Source organism: Tachypleus tridentatus, chromosome 11 (genome assembly GCF_004210375.1).
Source record: "Tachypleus tridentatus isolate NWPU-2018 chromosome 11, ASM421037v1, whole genome shotgun sequence".
Taxonomy (NCBI): Eukaryota; Metazoa; Arthropoda; class Merostomata; order Xiphosura; family Limulidae; genus Tachypleus; species Tachypleus tridentatus.
Window position 1 is genome coordinate 60,923,864 of NC_134835.1, and position 23,119 is coordinate 60,946,982.

The window sequence follows — 23,119 nt, forward strand, 5'->3', positions numbered from 1 at the left end:
TGTTTCCAGTGTTATAAGTCCGTGTATATCATTAAAATGTTTTCACATGGATATGTTCAATATTGTGATTTTGATAGTGAAGTTCACCCAGATAGAGGTCATTATATCTATGGTGGGAAGAGCATGGAGCTTTTTTTCTCCTACCGTCTAAAGCTCAAGCCACCTTTAATCCATTACTGACTGAAATATAAGTAGGATCTTTTATCAATACTGATAAGATGGTATCATCATACAATGATCGTCTTTAATGCATTACCTACCACTTGAAATAAGATGCTATGCGATACGTTTGGCTTATATTATTATTTGAATTGAAATAGTCACTCTTAATAGTAACTTGTGGACTAAACAGCAACGTCAGAGACCCCCTTTTCTTTGGCTCTTTGAATCGAGCAATCGTATTGAGTGCCACCTATATAAGGCGCCACAAGTTAAACGTATAGCTTGTTAAGAGAGCATGTCTCTACCTCCGGACCATTCGGCACACAGTCTGACGCGCTAAATTTAAGTCACGTTTAGTCTATTATTGTTTGTTTGCTTGTGTTTTTTTAATTTCGCGCAAAGCTATACGGGGGCTCTTTGCGCTAGCCGTCCCTAATTTAGCAGTGTAAGACTCGAGGGAAAGCAGTCATCACCACCCACCGCCAACTCTTGGGCTACTCTTTTACCAACGAATAGCGGAATTGACCGTCATATTATAACGCCCCCACGGCTGAAAGGGTGAGCGTGTTTGGTGTGATAGGGATTCGAACCCGAGACCCTCGGATTAACCAGTCCATTATTATTATATATATTTGTTTTATTGATCGTTTTGTAATACTGTTAGTGACAAGACGACTTATGGCTGTAGTCTTTACTGATAAAACTTATGACTTATCATTACGCCCCTCCATTGGCCCAGCGGTATGTCTGCGGACTTACACCACCAGAAATCGGGTTTCAATATCCGTGATGGGCAGAACACAGATAGCTCATTGTTTAGGTTTGTGCTTAATTACAAAGAAACACACTTGTCATTAAATACATTTTTCTAGAATTAACTGAAATCTCTAGCTAGATATAAAAAGGATCGGCCTTTTTAAAGTGTGGTAACAGATAACGTTAACTGCATGTCTTTATTTGTGGAAAATCGGTGATTAAATGGTTACAGATTATTAAAACGAGTAATGAAGTTAGTGACGTTTTTGTTTTTTTTACTTTCAGTGATCAGGTTTTGTCACTAAGTCAACAAGTGCTGCTTAATGCAGTATTTTATTTCTTATTTCTCAAAAGAAGTAACAAAACCAGAATGACATCAACAGTAGTATAACTGGATTTTTTTTTAAGCGCGAAGAAATGAATTCAGTAACTTGTTCAGTTAAGGATCCTGACGCCAGGGTAACAACCAACCGTTCGAACAAGTCTATAGAATTAAATTTTCTGTAGTACAGGAGGGATGTGGAAAGTAAAATAAAGACATTTTGAAGAAGAACGAACTAGTTACAGAAAGAGTTCCAGCTTAGAAATACTCCAATCAAAATAACCACATTACTTGGAATAACAGGTTTAAATAAGCTAGTACAGATACCCCAGTTCTGTCTTACAAGCTGTACTTATGCATTATACACATCTTCAATCATTGCAAAATGGACATAGTGTTGAGAATTACTTTCATTGCCGACAGAACAATTATGGTGGTTAAACAACAAGGGAGGCATATACCTAGTTTGAGGATATTTATCAGTAAATGCATGAAATGTTTGACAGCGGTGTATCTTTTTGCACCGAACCATAATATTTTTGTAACCATAACACACATTTGGTTCTTCGAGGTTTTCCTTATGTATGTATCTTTGAGGAAAAATCTAGTCTCATCCTCAATATTTCATGAAATTAAATATTTCCATTTTGACATTCTGTAAAATATTGGCTTCCCATAATTCCAACGACAACAAATTCCAAAAGTGAAACACACACACATACACATATATATAATGTTAGAACATCACAACAGAAACCTAGACATCACAACTGAAACCTAGCCTGCATTTTCAAAATCTTGTGTAGTATTGATTTCAGAGTACAATACATATAACACAAAGATATTTACAGTATCGATCCCTTCATATAATCTTCTAAACTGCAACAAAAGCACTTTTTGTTTTTCTTTTCTAGAGACAGAAAAGGTCAGAGAACATAACCTACCCCTCGAGGTGAGCGTCCCATTGCAAACATTTACAAGAAGTTCAAACTGACGCCTCTCTTAAAAGTTAACGTTCTTTCTTAGATTACAAGCACAAAACTCTACACATTTGTCAAAGTGAAGTCTAACCAGTGACGCGTATTAAACATGATTACGTATGTTGACTTGTAGTCAATATATCTATAAATATATATTCCCAGTCCTATTAGCTTCCCTACTAGTAACAGAGCGCTGACTCGAGTAATGTATCCACCCAAATCCCTTTTTCAGTTACGGTATCGAGTAGGTTTCCATCTTATTTAAAGGTGTGATCTATATTAAATTAAGTGTATTACGTTCTAAAATGAACATAATTAAAAGTCCTTTGATATATATCTGTCCAATTTATCATCAAAATATTCTGTAATACCTCAATTACAGCCAGAAATAACCAAGATTTTAATATTTCGATTACTTTTTGTGCCCGCTATCTATACCAATGATAGAAGTAAAAAAACCAAAGGTCCAAGAACTGAACATTCAGACATTTTGCTAGTACCAAGTACTCTGTTTGACTGGAATCCATTAACAATATCCTTTCTTTTTCTCAATAAATAGCAATGTTTGGTAGGCATTAATATCAGGAAAACAAAACTTTTGCAAGGCCAGCTAAGGATCCAGAACGCTTTGATCAGTGGTCCCACCTGGAAGAATTCCAACAATCGATTCGCTAGTGTAAGATCTGTTCGTCGATACTATTCAGGTTAAGGCCATGCACTTCGCACTGAAACAAAGTGGAAACACCATTTTCAGCGGTGTTTTGTTCAACTTGCCGTGAGACGTAAGTACATTACAGTTAGCTTATAGAGACCTATTCGAAATGGTGTAATCATTGTGGTAATTAACCTTAACTCACTGTCTGAATAATTCGATCTGCCTCTAGTGAATCACCGCAAAATTAAAAGGTTTTTAAAGGCTCGTTTTTATGAAAATATAAATTAAAATGCTGGTTCCACAAACCAAAATTTAGAAGTAAATATATGTGAATAAACTACTTTGACTGATGATAAATGTGAACTTCCATCTATAAAACTCCCACGAAGAAACTTATTAGTTTTGTGTAAGGACATACTTCATCACGCATGTTCTGATAATGTTGATAAAGAAATTTACATCATTTTCTCACGTAAAAATATGATGCAGAATCGATACACTGACAGGAATCTATGTTGGATAATTATAATGATATTATGACTTCAGTATCGAAAATTTTGCGGCAAAAGTTTGGTTCCAAATAAAAATTTGTCTTCAAGCTCATATGTTTCTAAGGTTTGTCTTTTGAATTTTTTGAACAAAAATAAAGGAAATAAAGAATAAGAACGAAAATAAACGTTTTTTTTTGTTATAGATGTTAAAGGTTTCACTGGGAGGTTTGTCTGTTTTGAATTTCGCGCAAAGCTATACGAGGGCTATCTGCGCTAGCCGTCTCTAATTTAGCAGTGTAAAACTAGAGGGAAGGCAGCTAATTATCATCACCAATCGTAAACTCTTGGGCTACTCTTTTACCAACGAATAGGAGGATTGACCGTCACATTATAACGCCCCCACGGCTGAAAGGGCGAGCATGTTTGGTGTGAACGGAATTCGAACCCGCAACCCTTGGATTACCAGTCGAGTACCTTAACCATCTGGCCATGCCGGGCTCACTGTTAGGCCTGTAACCATCGAAGTAGACTTGAAGGGCCGCTCAAATAATACTACAGCCTCTCGATGTTTTTTTAATTTACTATAAAACCATTTTGTTATGTATTGAAACTATGGTGCTTTATTGATTAATATTAGTTTCTTCAAAAAAATAACTGAATGAAATTTGCCATCATTAGGGCAGTGAAGATACTGCTGAGAATGTTACGTTCGAGTGTAACAAGATCTGAAGCATGGCCGAAGGACATTCAAGATAAAGACGAAACAAAAAATAAGGGGAAAATGGAAATATCTCCAACTATGAATTTGTATTAGGAAACTCAGCGCAGTAGAAAGGGGTCTAGAATACAAGGATTAATTATACATACGTATATCTTGCCATAATGGTATCTGGAAGTATGCCAAGGGTTGAGATAATATTCTCAACTTGAACAGCACCTTATGTTAAATGACTAGGTCACAGATTCCCAATTATGAATTTGTAACAAATGGTAAGGTAGTAAATCAGCAGCACTCACCGTCACAAAAGTTGAGTCCGGTTTTACACTGAACACTCAGTTCGACTGCGACTCTTATGACGACAAATAAAGCTAGAAGTACAGACTGTATTCAACAGCGGCACTTTTACCAACCGCTAGAGTTCGTACACCCCATTTTTAACACGTTATCAGGGATCAGTATCCCGTTTGTTTCCGTTTCATTCAATAAATTGTTGTTGTTGTTTTCCGGCCAAATGTCATGGTCACAACAATCATTATAGCGTGAGTTATTACTAAGTAGATAAAAATGACATTTAGAACTTGATAACATGAAGTTTATTCCACTTGCTTTCATACTTTTTTTAACTACACACTCAGTTATAACTATTTTATCAGGCTCAACATTTTTCCGCTACTGTTTTAGTTCAGGAACAGTAACGCCACCTACCCCGAATAGCATGACTTGTAAAACAAATATGTGATACAAGACATAACAGCTTGAATTCAACACATATTTTGATCTACAAAGTGATTTGATTTAATTCTGATGCACAAGTCCACAAAAAATAACGATGATTCGTGATAAAGTTAACTTAAGTTGATGTATCAGCGATAAGAAATAATTTGTAGTTATCTCAACTACAATTTTTGTCAGAATATTTAAAAGTAGATTATTTAAATATATTTTTCCCGTTTTCACAGTTAGAAAAAAAACACACTTGCTGTTTATGTCGCTAAATAAAACTGCCATTTTCAATAAAATCTAGCATACCATGACATTAGTTTACCAGCTTTTACAAAATGCTGTTTTACTTGGTTTGCGCACACATTCCTTCAAACATTAATCGTCTAATAGGATTAGTAGATACAGACTCTTTCTGTAAGTATTTTCTTCTCCCGATACCATTAGTAGACTGAAACAATTCATCTTAATTAGAGCGTTTTAGAACATCAGTTAGAACAGATCTGTTTTAGTAATGAATTCAATTCACGAGAAATTCGCGTTTAACAAGCAAGGCACAAGGCACGTTACTATCAACACACTCACAAAATATATAACAAAATAAAAGTATACGCTGATTACACATCGTTTGTGACTGAAGTTACAAAGTCATGGGATCATTTAACCGGATTTGGTATCGAGGTTTATCAGTCAACTACCACTGATCACCCCTTCCTTATCGAAAAGGGAACAAAATGGTGGCACATCTTAAGGTAATCATCAGCTACCTGTACAAAAACTGATATAACTTGAGATAAACCATTTTTCAGTCCGTTGTAAGAAGTAACAACGATGGACAGCACTCACGAGAACATAGGTAATAACAACAATCGAATAAAAAAAAAAAGTATAAATTATTTATTTATTTTACAGCAAAGCCACACTGAACTACCTGGTGTGTCTACCGCGAGGAATCAAACTTCGGATTTTAGCCTTGTAAGTTCGACAACTTACCGGTCTCCCATCGGGGTGGACAATAATTTAGATAAAGAATTTCATCATCATTAGAAAAATATCAAATATCCATATATAACTTCATATATATAAAAGGTTAATTACACGTAGTTAAACCTATAGTGAAAATACCACGTTAACATTAAAAAAAATCTTCAAGTTCGTACATTTAGCATCAACAAGAATAATTATGCGCGACTTTCATATAAGTTAAAAGATTCACCGTACATATCTATGCTTATAATACAACTAATTACATAACTAGCTTAGTAAAAGAAATAATTAACACAGATCATACTGCGAACAACTATAGTTCCGTTGAGCTTCATTTGCTAGTGGTTGTACGTAACCTTCGTTCTGTTTTCTTTTTTTAGTACGTAACGAAAGTAATACTGCCAGTTATATTTTAACCTTTTACTATCCGTTATTCCCAATGTTACTCACACACACACAAAATAATTCGCGTGCCTAGGAGAAACATATCACGTGCTTACCAGGCAACTCAACAACCTGTTTTATGAAGGCCAGGCGAACAGAAAAAAAAAAGAAGAAAAAGATAATATACAGAAGAGTTTTAAGATTTACATAATATTAAAATGAGTAAAAACTATCTGAAGCAAAGAAAGTAAAATACGCTCTTATACCAACGTACTCGTCACGATTTCTTGTTATGGGTACTTAGTTTCTTATCAACTTATTAAAAACTAACACGAGATAAAAAATATCAAGTTTCATTACACACGGTACACAGCACTCGGGTAAAATATAGTTACATATATTTCTCGTTATAAAAAAATTCAATTTGAACAATTTACCTATGATGCAATAGCAGTATGAAACAAGATGACCTTGATGGGAAAATACAACAGTGATCAATTAATGCGAGAAGTTACTGAATTCGAAACTTTATGAAACTGTTAATATGTGTGTCATATTCCGAGAATGAAGAAATCTCCATGTTATAAACTTACTGTATTTTATGCGGTTTTTTTTCTTCTTCAGCACTTCACTTTTTTTCAGACCCACTGTTTCATTATGTTTTATATTCGTCTATACACAACGTATTAAAGATCTTATATTTTAACCCGAATTCCTTGAAATGTCACAAAATGATAATTTTCAAAACACACAAGACTGCAGTTTTATTTTAATTTTATGTGCATTTATTTATTTAAATATCTACGAAATAATATTTATTATTTATTGTGAAGTAGTTAAGATACAGCTCTGAGCTTATGCGATTTTCCCGTTCAATCAGAGTGCGTATGTAACCGAATGTCTTGTCCTCTCTATCAATAATGTTCCGCACGTTTATTACATACAAATCAATACAACAAAGAATAGTGTTTTCCTCTCCGTTGCTAATTAAGGAGAAACGAAATGATGTATCACAAGCTGCGAGGGGCACGACAGAACTGACCTTCCGTGAGATGATGTGTCACAAGCTGCTAGGGACACGACAGAACTGACCTTCCCTAACAAATGCCCAACATTAAAGAGTCTGGACTATTCTGATGAGCGCAGACTGAACTCCAATAAAGGATTGTATTAGAGATCTAGTTAGTCACTATGTTCTGCTTGTGATATACAGTTTCTTGTCTATAATGACATAAGCCTCACACGTTTGTTCTTGACATCTCAAATTCAAAAATCCGTAAAATCGAAGTAAGATATTCGAATGTAAAGAAAAACGGATTTAAATACCTTTGTTAGGGATAAGAAGTGCTCATTGTTTTTCCACTTTTGGATAGTTTTAAAAGATTTACAAATACTTAAGAATAAAATTACTAAAATGCCTTTCAAGGCCAAACAACTTACCAGTAAAATAAAGCTCGATATAATGAGTATCTGATCAAGTTAATTTAATATAAAGGTAAATATATTACTGTAAATTATACTTTTAGTGCGTTAATTTAGATGTTACCTGGAGGACGCGTGACATTAAGTTCAAATAGTTTATAAAAGTAAGCCTGAAATACTTAAATTGTCATAATTTCACGCCAATAATACAATACTTTCAGGAAGCATCGGGAGACGAGAGTAGTTTTGTCAGTACAAAAATCAGTTTAAGCATTGAGTCAGTTGTTTTCAGTCTAAACCCACCATATTTCCAGAAGCAAGTGCTTTCCATGGACACTATTTTATATATGTTTTGCTAGTCAGCGTTTACATTCAAGTTTTAGGTCTAATTGCAGTTTTGTATTTATTCACAGTTGTTGTCTTGTGTTGTCATATATATGTTAAGAAAATTAATATCAACAATGTTTATATTTAAACACTATTCTATATTCACAAATAGGACCTGCGTGAGATCACGATATTGTGTAACGGGTTTACTGCTGTACATTTATTTTATTAAATATGTTTGTTTCAGTTTAATTAATATGACGTATATTGTTAAATTTGTATTGCGCAAGTTCCGCCAGTTCTCTAAATTTGTAGATTTCCGAGTGTAAGAATCAACAATATATGTTTTACAAAAACACTAGCGTATCTTCGAATATTGTTGAACTTTCGAGAATCTCGCCCAAAGATTATAAATTGACGCGCCAAGAAATAGTAATACAATATTGTTTGGTTTGCTACAGTCAGTATACTATAAGCTTCGGAAGCTATAATTGTGGTATACGCTAATTAATGGGGAAACTACAGATATTTTAACCAAGAACGTTTATAATTTCGAACATCACAGAATTCAGTGAATTAACTTCGGATGTTAGTATTTCTACAAAAAACATTATATATTGTCGTCGGGAAAAACTCGCGTGTGAAGAATAGACCTAACTAGCATTCCTTACAAGTGAAATGTAACGGTGTATCGACATAAAATTAATTTGTTCGTTGTGGACCAGACCAGTTCCATATCAGATAAAAGAATGAATATTTTTTAAGAGTTTGTAAAAGTTTTTCATATAAATAATTATTTGTAATAATCGTCATTATAAACCGTAATTTTTTTCTAACAAAATATATGTACACAATTTTCTTTCTTCACACAAATATAACTTTAATATATACTGACATTCTATTAACTTCTAAATCAAAATTAAAATCATGTTACGTATTACAATAACATTGTGAGCCATAATAAATATCCAATTTTTATTCTTTAAAGTCGTTGTTTTTAAACCTTAGTATTTTCAAGGGTTAGAATATTGTCTATATATTTATGATTGGTATGTGCCTGAAGATTATGCCTGTAAAACAGATTAATTAATTCAGTATAAGCAACATATCCACATCTTAAAACGTAAATACATGTATAATACGACGTGAAATAAAATTTAAAAAACAATCACTGGGTATGACGAATATACCACATAACCCATTTATGAATAGCTATTGAACACAAAACCTATATAAAACAACGAAACCAAACGCACCTATACGCAATGAATCCCTTACTTGATGAAAATAAATTCCAGTTTATTCCACTTTTGGTAAATACTAGGCACAATAATTACCACATAACAGCTGGGCGTTTACCACGAAGTTTCTGTACTTAGTTAAACTAAAATAGACACGTTTACAACAGTATCTGTTGAAAACAAAACATCAGCTTCATTGCTGTTGTTTTTTTTTGTCAAATGATTCTCTTTCTTATCTAAAACATTCAATTTACAATTTAGAGTATTGTTCCGGATGGTTTGATTTTGTTTGGTTTGTTTTCAATTTCGCGCAAAGCTCCTCGAGGGCTATCTGCGCTAGTCGTCCCTAACTTAGCAGTGTAAGACTAGAAATAAAGCAGCTAGTCATCACCACCCACCGCCAAATTTTGGCTACTCTTTTACCAACGAATAGTGGGATTGACTGTAACGTTATAACGCCACAAGGGCGAGCATGTTTGGTGTTACGGGGATTCGAACCCGCAACCCTAAGATTACGAGTTGAGTGCTCTAACCACCTGATCATGCCGGGCCCGGATAATTTGATATGTGCTTCAGACCCAGTAGCTTCTAAAGTCTCTGCCATGCGACTTCTTCTCGCTTCCTGGTGAATCTTAAAAGTTCCCTTCTTCAAAATATTGCGTCCTTTGGTTACACATCGTCATAAATGCCCGGCATAACCAGGTGGTTAGGGCGCTTGACTTGTAATTTGAGGTTCGCGGGTTCGAATCCCCGTCAGACCAAACATGCTCACCCTTTCAGCCGTGGGGCGTTATAATGTTACGACCAATCCCACTATTCGTTGGTAAAAAAGTAGCCAAAATTTGGCGGTGGGTGGTGATGACTAGCTACCTTCCCTATAGTCTTACACTGCTAAATTAGAAACGACTAGCGCAGATAGCCCTCGTGTAGCTTTCTGCGAAATTAAAAAATAAATAATCCTAGTAGGGAGATTTATATTTTTATTATCTTACTAAGTTCTGTTTTCCAGAAAATATATTTGAAAATACGTGTTCCACTGTATACCTCATAGTATTAAACATGTATTAAGCATTCAGTATGCAACACTCTGGCTAATGACGATATATTTCCGTTTTGTTTTTTTATCTATACGGGGAAATCCAGATAGTATGACAATATGTGTGTGCTTTTCTCTACTGGGAATCCATAATAGTGTTACATACGAATAACATTAATCTTTGTTTGAAAATTCTCAAGAAAGGGTACAGACTGGATTTGCCAAGAGGATTCTATGATTGACAGATCTATTCCCACTACTGCTTAGAAACTCCTCAAGGAACTGAGCAGGTAGGAAAAAAACTCAGATTGGTTGACAGATTTCTCGCCACTATTTTAAATATTTTTCTTTTCAGAAATACTTGCTTATACGTGTCCCTCCTCTGAGTATTCTGGTTGAAGTGTGAAGGAAAGGTTTAATGATTGAGTATATCCTTAAAATTGAAAAAGTTAACACATTTTACGCCCTTGGGGTACCGCATGCTCGCTCTCAAAAGGTGTCACTGTGAACATCTGCCTGAATATTGGTAGCGTCCGTTTAACATTTGACTTACAAATCGTAAAATATTATAGCATGTACTAATGTATATCTACTTAATTGCCGAAATCACGCAATGGTCAGGGTGTTGTTAAACGTTAATAATTCCAGGCAGATTTTATAGCAAGTGTACTGTTTGATACCCAGTATTTTCCAAATCTATAGTTAGTTCTTAACATTGACAAAGAGGCATAATATTGTCGACTACATTTCGTAAGTAAAGACATAACATCCCAAATAGTGTTAAATCTCGTCGCTGAAACAGACCGTTCCCTAAATCGTTGCACTAGATCAGGGTTGGGCAACTTATTTTTCATAGTGGCCACTACTGTGACTAATGAAAACAACGCTGGCCACATTATTTAAAAAAATAATAAAAGATGTTAGTTTAATCAAAATAATTGCATTTCAACTAACCTTCAGTTTCGTGAAATTTGGCTTAATATCTCAATGAGCATCTCAGTTCTACCTCTACATTTATGTCAGTAAGCCGAGACCCATATATAGATTTGAGAAAATCTAGCGTAGAAAATGTTGACTCACACACCCATGTGGATCCAAACATGGAAAATAATTTTGAAATTGTTATCTTTAAATTTGGAAGGCTCATTTATCAGAATAGTGAGCCACATCTCTCTCAGAGAACATTTTTGTTTACGTTTCATTTGTTCTACACTTTGCTGGGTAAGCATCTCGTCTTCAAATTCACACTTATCCAAAGACAAAAAAGATGCAATTTTCTTACTGAAATTTTCTAAATCAAATTGAAATGGATAAAAAAAAAATTCAAATATAAATTTCAAATTTTTAAATTCTGAGAAACGTGATTTAAATTTTTGAAATGCATTTTTGATCCAGTTTACATACAGATCATCTTCAGCATCAGAGAAATCAGTCATTATTTTGTAATAAAACTATTCAACTTTGCAAAATGTATCAAATCATTATTTTGTAATTGTTCCGCAAGGAGGTTTAGCTTTAATTAAAATTCATGAATAGACTGTGATTGTTCGCTTATTATTTTTATTCCCTGAAGCTTCGTATTCAAATTACATTATGTAACAACATTTTTACTTTTTATTGTTCCTGGGAAAAATGTGTTATTTCCCAATTGCTTTTGCCTAAAGTAAAACGAATAGACCCATTTTTCTCTTCAAACTTTGCTTTTGTGACCTGGGAACATATAACGAAAACATGATGGGAGACTACATTTAGGGGCTGATACGTGAAGGTGATTTACATTACAGTCGCAAATAGGCTAATTTCTAAATTTCATTATTCAGGTCACAAAAGCAAAGTTTGAAGGGAATAATAGCCATTTTGTATACTTTTACGATATAAGCAATTAAGAAATAACATATACTATCCAGAAGCAAAATTTATGCTACATAGTGTTATTCAAGTAAGACATCATGCCGTACAGAAAGTGCAAATTACACTGCCATGACAAAGTTTCAATTTCAGGGAAATATTTCAATCTTACCTTTTTCAACAAGCTACTCTTATTCGAGGAAACAAGGAAGTAAATCGTTCCAAGACTTTTCCTCTACTTAACTATCTTACATTATCAGTAAGATCATCGAAAGTACAGTCACTGCTTTTCTTCAAAGACTCGACAAATTGTCGATGGATGAGAGAGCTTCCACTTTAACATAATTCACAATTTTTACAACAATGTCCATCAAAGGTTTCAATTCATTACTTTTAGACATCTGAGCATATAACTTTTCCTGATGCAAAATGCAATGGAAAGATGGAAGCGTGGACTTGACATTATTTTCAATTAAACGCTGCTTTAAAAGAGAAACAAATCCTAATTTCTCCCCAGTCGTGGAGGGAGCACCGACTGTTGTGACAAAAACTAGTTTTTTTTTTAAATCCAGATTGAATTCTTTTGACATTTCAATACATTTTTCACAGATTTTATTTCCATATGTTCAATCTCGTAATCCATCCACAAAGGCAAAGCATTTCTTCCCTCACTTGAAGATCTGAAATTATATATCGAACCCAAAATATCAACTGTGCAGTGTCACTAACATCAGTTGACTCATCTAGTGCTAAAGAAAAATACAGTCTTTTAGTTGTTCAAGCAACTGATTTTCTTTGTCTTTCTCTAACACTAGCATTGTGCGGACAATTGTTCTTCGACTTAATTGCAAATTATTTACCTTTTGAAGAATATTATCTTCTATTTGTGAATCATAATTCTCCAACAGAGTTTCAATGACCACAATCAACATTTCTTTTACTCGTTCAGCATTATTTTTTTGAGCTAGAATCCAAGCTACTTTATAGCTAGTTAACGTAACTAGTTCTTTCCATGATAAAAAATCCTTTTAGGCCTCCGTTTTGTTCATGAAGTTGTGCTTTCAGATGGCTAATTCCATTCATACGATTTTTTGCTATCAACTGGAAATTTTACATCAAATTCGTTGTGAAAATTGTTAAAGTGTTGCTTAAGGTTGTAAACCTTATTACTTATAAAAACTTTGTTACACAAAAGACACACTGGCTTATTATTTGGTTTAATCACTGCAAATTTCAACTACCAACTTTCATTAAATTCCGGTTTGACGTTTTTCCAGTCACGTGTCATTCTCTTTTCAGCAGAAATGCCAGAATCAATTAAATTATCTTTATTTTCTGAATGTTCATCATCATCTGGATTCTTTCGTTTTCGAATTATCCACTTATCCATATTATGAGGTCAAAAACAATATATTTAAACACTTGATAATGCACAACAAAAATATGTTTGCAAGCGCATGCAAAACAACGCACACTCGTTAACAAACAGCTAAACCAGGCTGACGTTACAAAATGGGCGGAGTCTGTGGCAGTGATGAAGCGCGCGATATTAGCGATGATGTGAGGCAGTACAATTGTTGATTACAAAATTTACGATAAAAAATAAATGGTGGAAAAAATTGATTCTTAAACTCCAGCTGGCCACATTTGTGCTATCCACTGGCTACATGTGGGCAGTGGCCATGGAGTTGCCCACCCCTGCACTAGATGAAGGTTGACGTTCGGTTTTACCGTTGTACATTTAACATTAAGAAAAAAAGGGCATTAAAACTATATAAAATAATTACTTAAAAAGCACTAGCTAGATAAAAAACATGTATTTATATTAAAGAAGTGACGTCTTAATTATTTCTATAGGAAAATATACTGTATCTATCGGCATTTCTTTAATTTCTCGTTTGTTTGTTTTTTTATCCATAATACAAATTTGTTACAAAGTATTTTCACATAAACTTTGCTTTTCGAAGTGCATTGTTTTTATAATATACATACAGTAATAAATAAACGTGATATACTCCATGTTATTTCTGTTTATAAGCTGTAAAAAGATGAATAACTTAATTTTATATTATCTAAAAGTTTATTCAGAATAACAAATTTTTCATCACCTAACAAAAACTTTTATCACGATGTTCTTAGAACTTACACACATGGAGATAAAAGACCCACTTCAAAGTGTGCGTGTGTGTTTTTTTATTTGACGGATTTGCTATCATATATCTGTATCAATACTAATGTTTGTTTAAGTTAAATTTATATTTAGAAACGTGCGTGACTTATACTGTTAAATCTGTTTTGCGAAATTCCCGCCTATTTACTAAGTTGCAGAAAAAGTCTCGAATGTAATAATCAACATTCGTAAACATTATTGCACTGTCAACATTGTTGCGTAAACAGAAGTTTGCATGTCTCAGATTTTAAGCTGGTGTTTTCATGAAGCTTATATATAATTACATACATGCATTAAATACAGAAACATATACACACGTGTTCCATACAATAATGTTACTGCAAACATTACGCACATTTACCTATAATATATGAACTACTAATCCGTCATTTCTAAAAAATTTCAAATTAAAAAACAACAACAACTGATATTTATAAATTGCCGTTTCCCTGTTTTCGTTTACATAAACAAATACGGATTTTAGAATACTGTAGTAGTATATAATGCGTTTCGTCAATAATAGTTACTCCATGAAACTGAAAGGTGTATTTACGTTATCTTTGAAATCCTTCGGGTCTTAACTATCCTTACTCAAACGTATATGATCAACATGATTTACGCATGTCTTTCTCTTGATTAAGTAATAAATCTATAATGTGTGAAATGAAAAAGAAAGCCCAACAAACTAACAACTAAGAGTTAATTAGCTATTGTACGCCGCTGGACCAAAAGTTATGCCTTTTATATACTTGTTAGAAAATGTGCCCTAATGCAATAACCTAAGTTGATAATCAGATTAATTTAAAGTACCTCAGATCAAGCTATTTACGTGTTTTACTAACATGTTACTAGTTTGATATTCTGATTTTGTATAAATCCAACTGAAATCTCGATCTCATTGCTTTAACATTAGCCAGTGATTGATTTTGATATTAGTACCTCACGTGATGATGTGACCTCAATCGCCCTGACTTTCTTCTTCCTAAGTATGCTGCTAAAACGAATGGAGACAAGTTGACACTTTGTTAAAAAAACAAACTTTTTTTTTAACAAAATGCAACAACAAAATAACTAAAAACTAGTTGATTAATCTATTATTAAAAATACATGAGAATAACTGTGGAGTATGAAAACTGTAATCAAACAACCTTAGACCCTTACTTCATTATAAACAGTTTAATAAAGACTGAAAATGAAATAAGTATGGAAGACCATTCTAAACCTAATCTATACCTTCCGAAAGATTATCGTGTTTATCATTTTGTGGCACACCTAATGTTTGACCCTGTTTGATTTTCTAGTAGCACATACATTAATATAACTTTCAAGATACTTTTACAGATTTAAACAAAAAAAAAAGCTTTATTCACAAGAGGAACCCTAAAAAGTCCGAGACATGGCGATTATTTTAATAAATTGCTAACTATGAAAATGTGTATTTCTAACAATCATCGTATTAAAACGAAGAAGTATTAAACATGCATCTTTTCATGACAGCATAGAAAGAGTGCAATGAGCGTTTCAACACAAACAAAACAAGCTTTATAATGTGGGAGTGGAAGCATTGAAACGAGCATATGTGCGTGCCGTGCACGTGTTCAGCGGCAATTCAAGAGTTATATAATAAAGTGACCAGTTCTAGTTCAAAACAATGCTGTTAAATAAAAAAGCCTGTAGCGATGGGGGTGGAACGTAGCTCGAGTTAATCAGGACGTCAGTCTACGTCTGTGGAGATACTTCATCATCAAACCGATATAATAAGATGAAATCGTTTAATTTGAAACTACGTTATTAGCCAAACCTAACATAACCCTAAGGAGTTTCACGAAAATAACCCACGCACATTCCTCTAGACTATCGATAACTGTCACGTGCTGTGCATCTCATGTCTCACATATTTGATATGTAGAATAAGTCGAAAAACTTTTGCTTTGTGTAAAACGAGTAATAACTAGATGTGTTTCAATACGCCATGCATTAAAATTAGTGACACTTAACAGGTTTTAAACATCCGGTGTTCTCACCCGTGATGGAATTTCTACGTACTACATATATAAATCAACAGGTTATGTAGGTATTAAGGACGCCATAAAATGCTAAGCACGTGAAACATATATAAAACAAAAGAAAAAACGGGCTCAAAAAGAGAGCTTGGCATAGTAGTATAATATTATTTTATGTTATTCTATTAACAGATGGAGAAACTAAATATTGTTATTATTAAACTGTGGCTGCTATTTAAACTTCTAAACAGTATAGTGAGCTAGCCACGAGTAGATAAATAAACAGTATCAGCATATGTTGCACCACTGTTTTCTTACTAATATATCATTATTAATAATGTAGCACAGACAGCAGACTGTGTAGCTTTGTCCTTAATTCCAAACAAGCAAATTATTATTAATAAACAATACGTCAAGAAAAGTTTAGAAATAGTATTAAGAAATAAAACAAAAAAAAAATGTTGTTCATTAGTACATCTAAAAGTCACCAAATTTCCTCTGTTTCTTTACTAAATAAAGTGTGTCAAGCATATATACAGTGTTTAGGTATTGCCACAATTTCTTTTACATGTATGACATTTCCTGGGTTTATGTCCAACAATTACATTTTACGGTCAAATTTAAATTATTACATGTACAATTGGGGTAAGTTATACATGTAATATATTTTGGTTTGATACATAATGTATCATATCAACACACTATGTACCTCATAAAAATAGAATTATTGAGCATTATACACACTGAAACTACCAAGTCCATAGCCCCCCGCTAGTACAGCGGTATGTCTCCGGATTACAACGCTAAAATCAGGGGTTCGATTCCCCTCGGTGGGCTGAGCAGATAGCCCGATGTGGCTTTGCTATAAGAAAAACACACCAAGTCCATAAGTATTGACTTATACGGAGGGAGCTGCTTGCTCCATTTGTGTACGCCCCCTAGACGTTACGATTGTATTAGAAAAACTTGTATTCAACAGTTTAAGCCTAATTACCATTGCTGGTTCTCAGGTGCAGCACCACACCTCTGGTTTGAATAATAACTACTCTGTTTGTTGTGTTTTCTTACAGTTTAGAACAAAAGGCAATTTGTTTGAAATTGTTTAATACGAAATATTCCACGCTATGTACTTGAAGCTGAAACAAAAAAAAAGTTAACTCTCGCTTATCTAAAACATACCTTTCGAAACCTTTGAAACCAATAGTAACACCGAAGTAGATGTAATTATGTGACCAACTGTTATTTTCTTGTTCAAAAAATGATTTATTTACAATGTGCTTATTTCTTCAAATACACACAAAAGGTGTACTAATGATACTTACAAGCAATATGAAATAATGAATATAAATATGCATTTCTGAAGTAAAAATGAAAGGTAGAAAAGTCTACAAAATAACATTGTCAATACTAACACTGGATTTATGATAACAGAAGATACTCATACACAAACAACAACGACAAAAAAACAACAACTTTAATGAGAATTTAATCAGAACGACTGATATTAGCTATTACATTCTGTGACATTTAACATATCAAATTCTTATCACTATTATTACTTACCTAAAATTTACAACTACAACATACCAAGCTGTATCAATCATTCACTGTTCGCCTCATTCCTTTTCACTGTTTCCCGTCAGACACGTCCTTTCGCGTATAACACACATTGCACCCACAAGCTATCTAACGCGTTTAATGCCGATCGTGCTGCCCTCTTTATTATCGGTTTTATTAGTGCTTATTCAAATAAAAGGCCACAAATTAATAAAAGTTAAAAAATCAAACTTATGTATATTTTCAGATGTGTAATGATAAAGAAATAACAAAATCCTAGAATTTGGACACATATTGAAATTACAACGTTGTAATGAAATTATTTGACGATATAAATATTTATGTTGCACACAATATAAAACAATTGGAAAAATACTGAATCAACAGTATTTATGCGCTGGATTTTTAATCAGTGTATTTCTATTAACGTGTTATTGAAATGAAAGAAAAAGAGTTAGCTGAAGTCCACATTCAAACAGCAAATTTGATTTGTTATAAGTTATCAACCTTTACCTAAAGATCCACTGAAACAACTTCTTTCGAAATGAATATCTGTAATATTGATTTTAAAAGCACCAAGTTTTTAAATCAAAATATATTAAAAAGACTAAATCTAAATTAAAATCAAATAAAAAGTCATTCGTGTTATGTTGTTTTAAAGTATTATAGAATGAGTATTGCACCTGCGACTCCATGGTACTCTTTTTATGAGACCTGATTTGATCAATATTTATAGTTAATAACACCTAAAAGTAAAATCGAAGTAGCCACTTCTTCCTGACCATAAAGTCGTATACTAAAAAATATATATTTTTAAACATCAGGCGAGGGTTATCTCACGGCAAACCATGTGTCCAGATTCTCAGGAATGTCATATTTATGGGGTAAGCGGTTTTAATTGTCCTACGCTTGTATAGCGGTAAGTCTACGGATTTACAATGCTAAACTGAAGGGCTCGATTCCCCTCGGTGGTCTCAGCGGATAGCTTGATGTAGCTTTGTTATAAGAAAAAACACACACGGTGTTAATTTTCATATAAATTCAGAATTTCTTACTTACATTTTAGATAGAAGCTTCAATATAAGTTTTTCACCACACTTCTAAGACTCAAGTCTTGCTATGAAATTTAGCAGAGCTATTTAGTTTAATAATAAAGGTCTATAATAACTCTAATAAACTGACCCAAAAGTGTCCACATAAATCTATTATTTGCAATAACTGGCCGAAAGTAGGATTAATTCACAGATTTGAAATTGATGGGCATAAAAATGAAAAAATCTTAATTTTTTCTTAATTTGATACATTTTAAGAAATTATTTGCGGTGGTGCTCAGGATATTCTTTGTGTTTAATTTTTAAGTCACTGACCGTTGGGTCGGTATAAGTGTTAAAAGACGGGTATTAAGGGGCATTGAAAGCCTCATTAATTGTTTTATTTATTTGCTTTCATAGCTTGAAATCAAGGCTAAGCGAGGATATATTCTCTAGTCAGTCTATTACTTTGGACTGAAAAAATGTCAACATATTGAAATATCTGATCACTCAAGCAACCATCAAATAATTTAAACAATGTTCAATTTACATGATGTTTCAAACTATTAGTTTCTTCATCTCAGCCCCCCGCTGGCTCATACCCAAGTTTGGGGACTTATCCTGAGCCTCAAAGATTAATAAAAAAGTAGTTTAAATACTAGACAATATAATTAATCAATTATGTAGTTTTGTGATTATCAGCAAACGCGCAATCCTTCACTACAAAAATACTATCATTAGTAATAACTATATTACCAAAACTTGATTTTTACAACCAAAAAGTATCATATCTGCAGGACAAACTTATATGGCTTTTCTCCACCAAATTTTCTAGTAAACATATGGAAATGTCAAAATATAACTTATATTCAAAGTAACTCAGTTTCCTCGTATTCAGTGGTAAAATCTGACTTAAGGTATTTAGGATAAGAAGTTGTGGTCTTCTGTTACAATTTCAGTCATTCTTGAAATTAAAAAGGAGAATTTAGATTTATTTATTAATTTTTATGATGGTTACGAGATTGGTCAAACTGATTACGTTACGTTATTTGATAAGTATTTAGAAGGCTCTATAAATTATAAAAATTAAATATAATAAGTTTCAGTTGAAAAAAAATATTTCTGATTTTAACTTGCATTAGTCAGTGAACTCAGAATGATGTGCAAAGCATGGCAGTGCTAAAGGAGTCTGGGGACATTCTCTCCAAGAACGTTTTAAAAAATAGGTGTTATGAGATTAAATTTTGGGTTGATTTCACTATAATGTATTGAAAGTATTGATCAGTTACAAGGACTTATTTATGGTTTATTACCATAATTTATAAGCAAGCAGAAGCATGTTCACTCGCAGATCATACATGTAATTTATTGTGCATTGTTATACTGATTCGTACATACTACTTTAAGTCTATCTATTAACCTAGAAACAATTTTAATGTACAAGTTAAAGTTTAAACGGTTCTACAGTTACTGTGAGAAAATTTTGGTCTGGCTGTTGCCTGGCCTACCAGACCTGCTCCGCCGTACATAACATGAAAATCACTGTACATTCGGAGTAGCCAATATTCATACAATTACAGACAAGGTTTTAGTAAAAAATACTCAATTAAAAATTGTGGATTTTTTCTATACAATACTTTTAATAAATATTAAAAGCTTGTCTCATATCGTGAAGGTACATTAAGTACTTACAGAGCTAGATTATATTTACTACTATGGTTACATGGTGGTTGCAAAGTCGCGTAAAAGACACGAGCCAGTTGCGACAGGGTTAATGACTATACTTACTAATACAGGTTGCTCCAGGTACATATTATATACATTACTAGTTTCTCTGCCAACAAAATGACAGACAATTAACGTGTAAAGTTTTGCGACCCTTAAGTAATCATTCTTTTTAATCGATTTTATGAGCATGTTAAAAAAACAATCAAGTTTGAAATACTACTCGTACGTCAGGTAACTACTGTATAATAAAATATTTTAGAGAAAATTAACCTTTGGCTTTACTCATGGTGTAATTTTCAATCTAAGGTTTATAGCTACTGCTTTACAGTTAAAGGACGTAAATACTCTGTTATGTCATTTACAATACAGATCATAGGGTATAATACTTTCAAACATTAATTCAACTGAAACAAACCAAATAATAATAAGAAAAAGTAACCTGACAGACATTATTCATTTTTTTCAAACAGAAAAAACTATATCAACTGCAAATCGGTCTTCTTTGTTATGTTTACAACACTATCTGCATCAAGTTGTTTCGAGTTATATCAAATATAATATTATCTTGTTAAACTTCGATTGCCTATCTCACACTCAGACTGTTATTTCGCCCTATCCTCAAATGGGAACAAATATAAGCAAAGAAAAATATAAAAAAAAACGTTTTAAAGGATTTAAATAAGTATATTTGTTAAGATCAGACTTTGGAAATCTTCCACTTAAGGTGATTCAATATTTAACCTACAAGCAACATCGATTCCTTATACACCCGGAAATCTTAACGTTTCGTGATCTACTGACGTGCATTCCATAATTACCCTTCCTGCTTTCCAATCCGTTTTTTTCCTTCTTGAAGTGTCTACAGGACTATAAGTGGTGTTATCGTCAGTCGTGCTACGATAAACGACCACTACACTATTTTAAGTGCTGTGCAGATACATGCAGTTGGTCTTTTTAGTTGAAGGGGCACAGCAATCGATATTTTTGAATGTTAAGATGTAGTTCAAAATTCATATATTCATATATAACGTTTCCAAGAATTCAGAACATATATTAATAACGAAAACCATGTGTGCGCAGGCGTTTTGAGAGTTTATCACACATACACACGATTAAGTGACACGATATTTTTATGATAACATCAAACAGTTACGGGAACGTATTTATGGTTTACAGTCTTAGTAGTACTAATATTATAAATAAACTACACAAATACCTAATTAACTAATTTTGTACTAAAATATATCGCTGGTGAATATTAAGCAGTTAGGAGATCATATAGATACTATACAATATCTAGTAGTGATACTATAGAAGAAAAACTACACAAATGTCTCTAAAGAATTTCAAACAATTAGAGTATAATATTGACACTATTTATTATTTAGAGGTTCTAATATTGTAAAGAAACTACACAAAGATTTGATTATATAATTTTTTACTAACATTTATATTTAATGAATGTTAAGCAATTAGGAAATCATATAGACGCTATATAATATCTAAAAGTGCTAAAGTTGTAACAACTACACAAACACATGATTAACGTATCATATTTAGCAGTAAAGGTTTTGTAAGAAAACGACATACAATCACACAATATATATATTCAAAACACTTTCAGGTTTGAAGGCCTAGCATGACCAGATATTTAGCACGAAACATGTTACGTTCAATCCAACTATTTGGTGATAGAGACGCTGAATTTTAGTTACAGTAGCTGGTTTAGGGTTGTGGTTAGCAACTTTTCAACTCAGTTCTAACAAACAGTTCTCAATAGGATTACAATTTGGAGGCTTTGTTGGCAATGACAATCTTGTAATGTCCATCTGGTCGAGATAGTCCTGTACAATACGTGTACTGTGGGTAGTGGAATTGTCGTCGTGAAACACAGAGTTATTGCCAAACCTTGTAATGGCACGTGGTATAAATATCGTATCCATGTGGTACCTGCAGAAAGCGTCATTGACATTTCCCTGTATAATTTGAAGAGCAGTTTTTCGCCATGATGAATAGCTGCTCAAACAGGTACTGCATCACCTTCTGTGTGTTCCTGTGAGAAAGATGGTCTTGCCCCATCTGTTCTCCAGGCTAATGACAAACACTAATCATACCATCAGCTATAACAAGCCGGAAACAGGCGTCATCCGAAAAGACGATATATCGCCAATCCTCTAAATAAGTATATAAGTTGACATGCTGTTAAGTAACATGGTGAAAGTAATGAATTCTGGCTAATATCGGTTTCCAGATAGCCGTTCTTGCAAAATAACTTTGTTTGATCAGTCGTCTATTCGTTGTTCTTCTGGATATTTCAGAAACAAATTTCTTGTGCCATTGCTGTCGTAGGATGTTGCAAAACTTCTGTCGACCTTGACGTGTTAACCTGATCAAAACACGATTATTACAGACATTAGTTTTTCGGCGTAAACTGAGATAGGAAAGGAGCTAAATATTATAAAACAACTGAAAGAGGAACAAACAGAAAGAGTCAGATGATATAAAAAAAAACAAGAAGAAAGTGCATTAAATTAGAATAAAACGACTGCAAATGAGGAGAAAGAGATGGCAAGTCATG

General features: G+C 33.2%; 1 protein-coding gene across 7 annotated transcripts in view; it reads right to left on the reverse strand.

The window, feature by feature from the left end:
- LOC143232265 (uncharacterized) overlaps nt 1–23,119 on the reverse strand; it is a 143,363-nt gene that overhangs the window by 51,545 nt on the left and 68,699 nt on the right. The window contains exon 1 of one of the 7 annotated variants that reach the window (XM_076467451.1): nt 17,813–17,944. The exons of 3 other annotated variants lie outside the window; for them this stretch is intronic. The gene's annotated coding sequence lies outside the window, so the exon portion shown is untranslated. 3 more of the 7 variants (XM_076467449.1, XM_076467450.1, XM_076467452.1) reach the window with 3 other exon arrangements.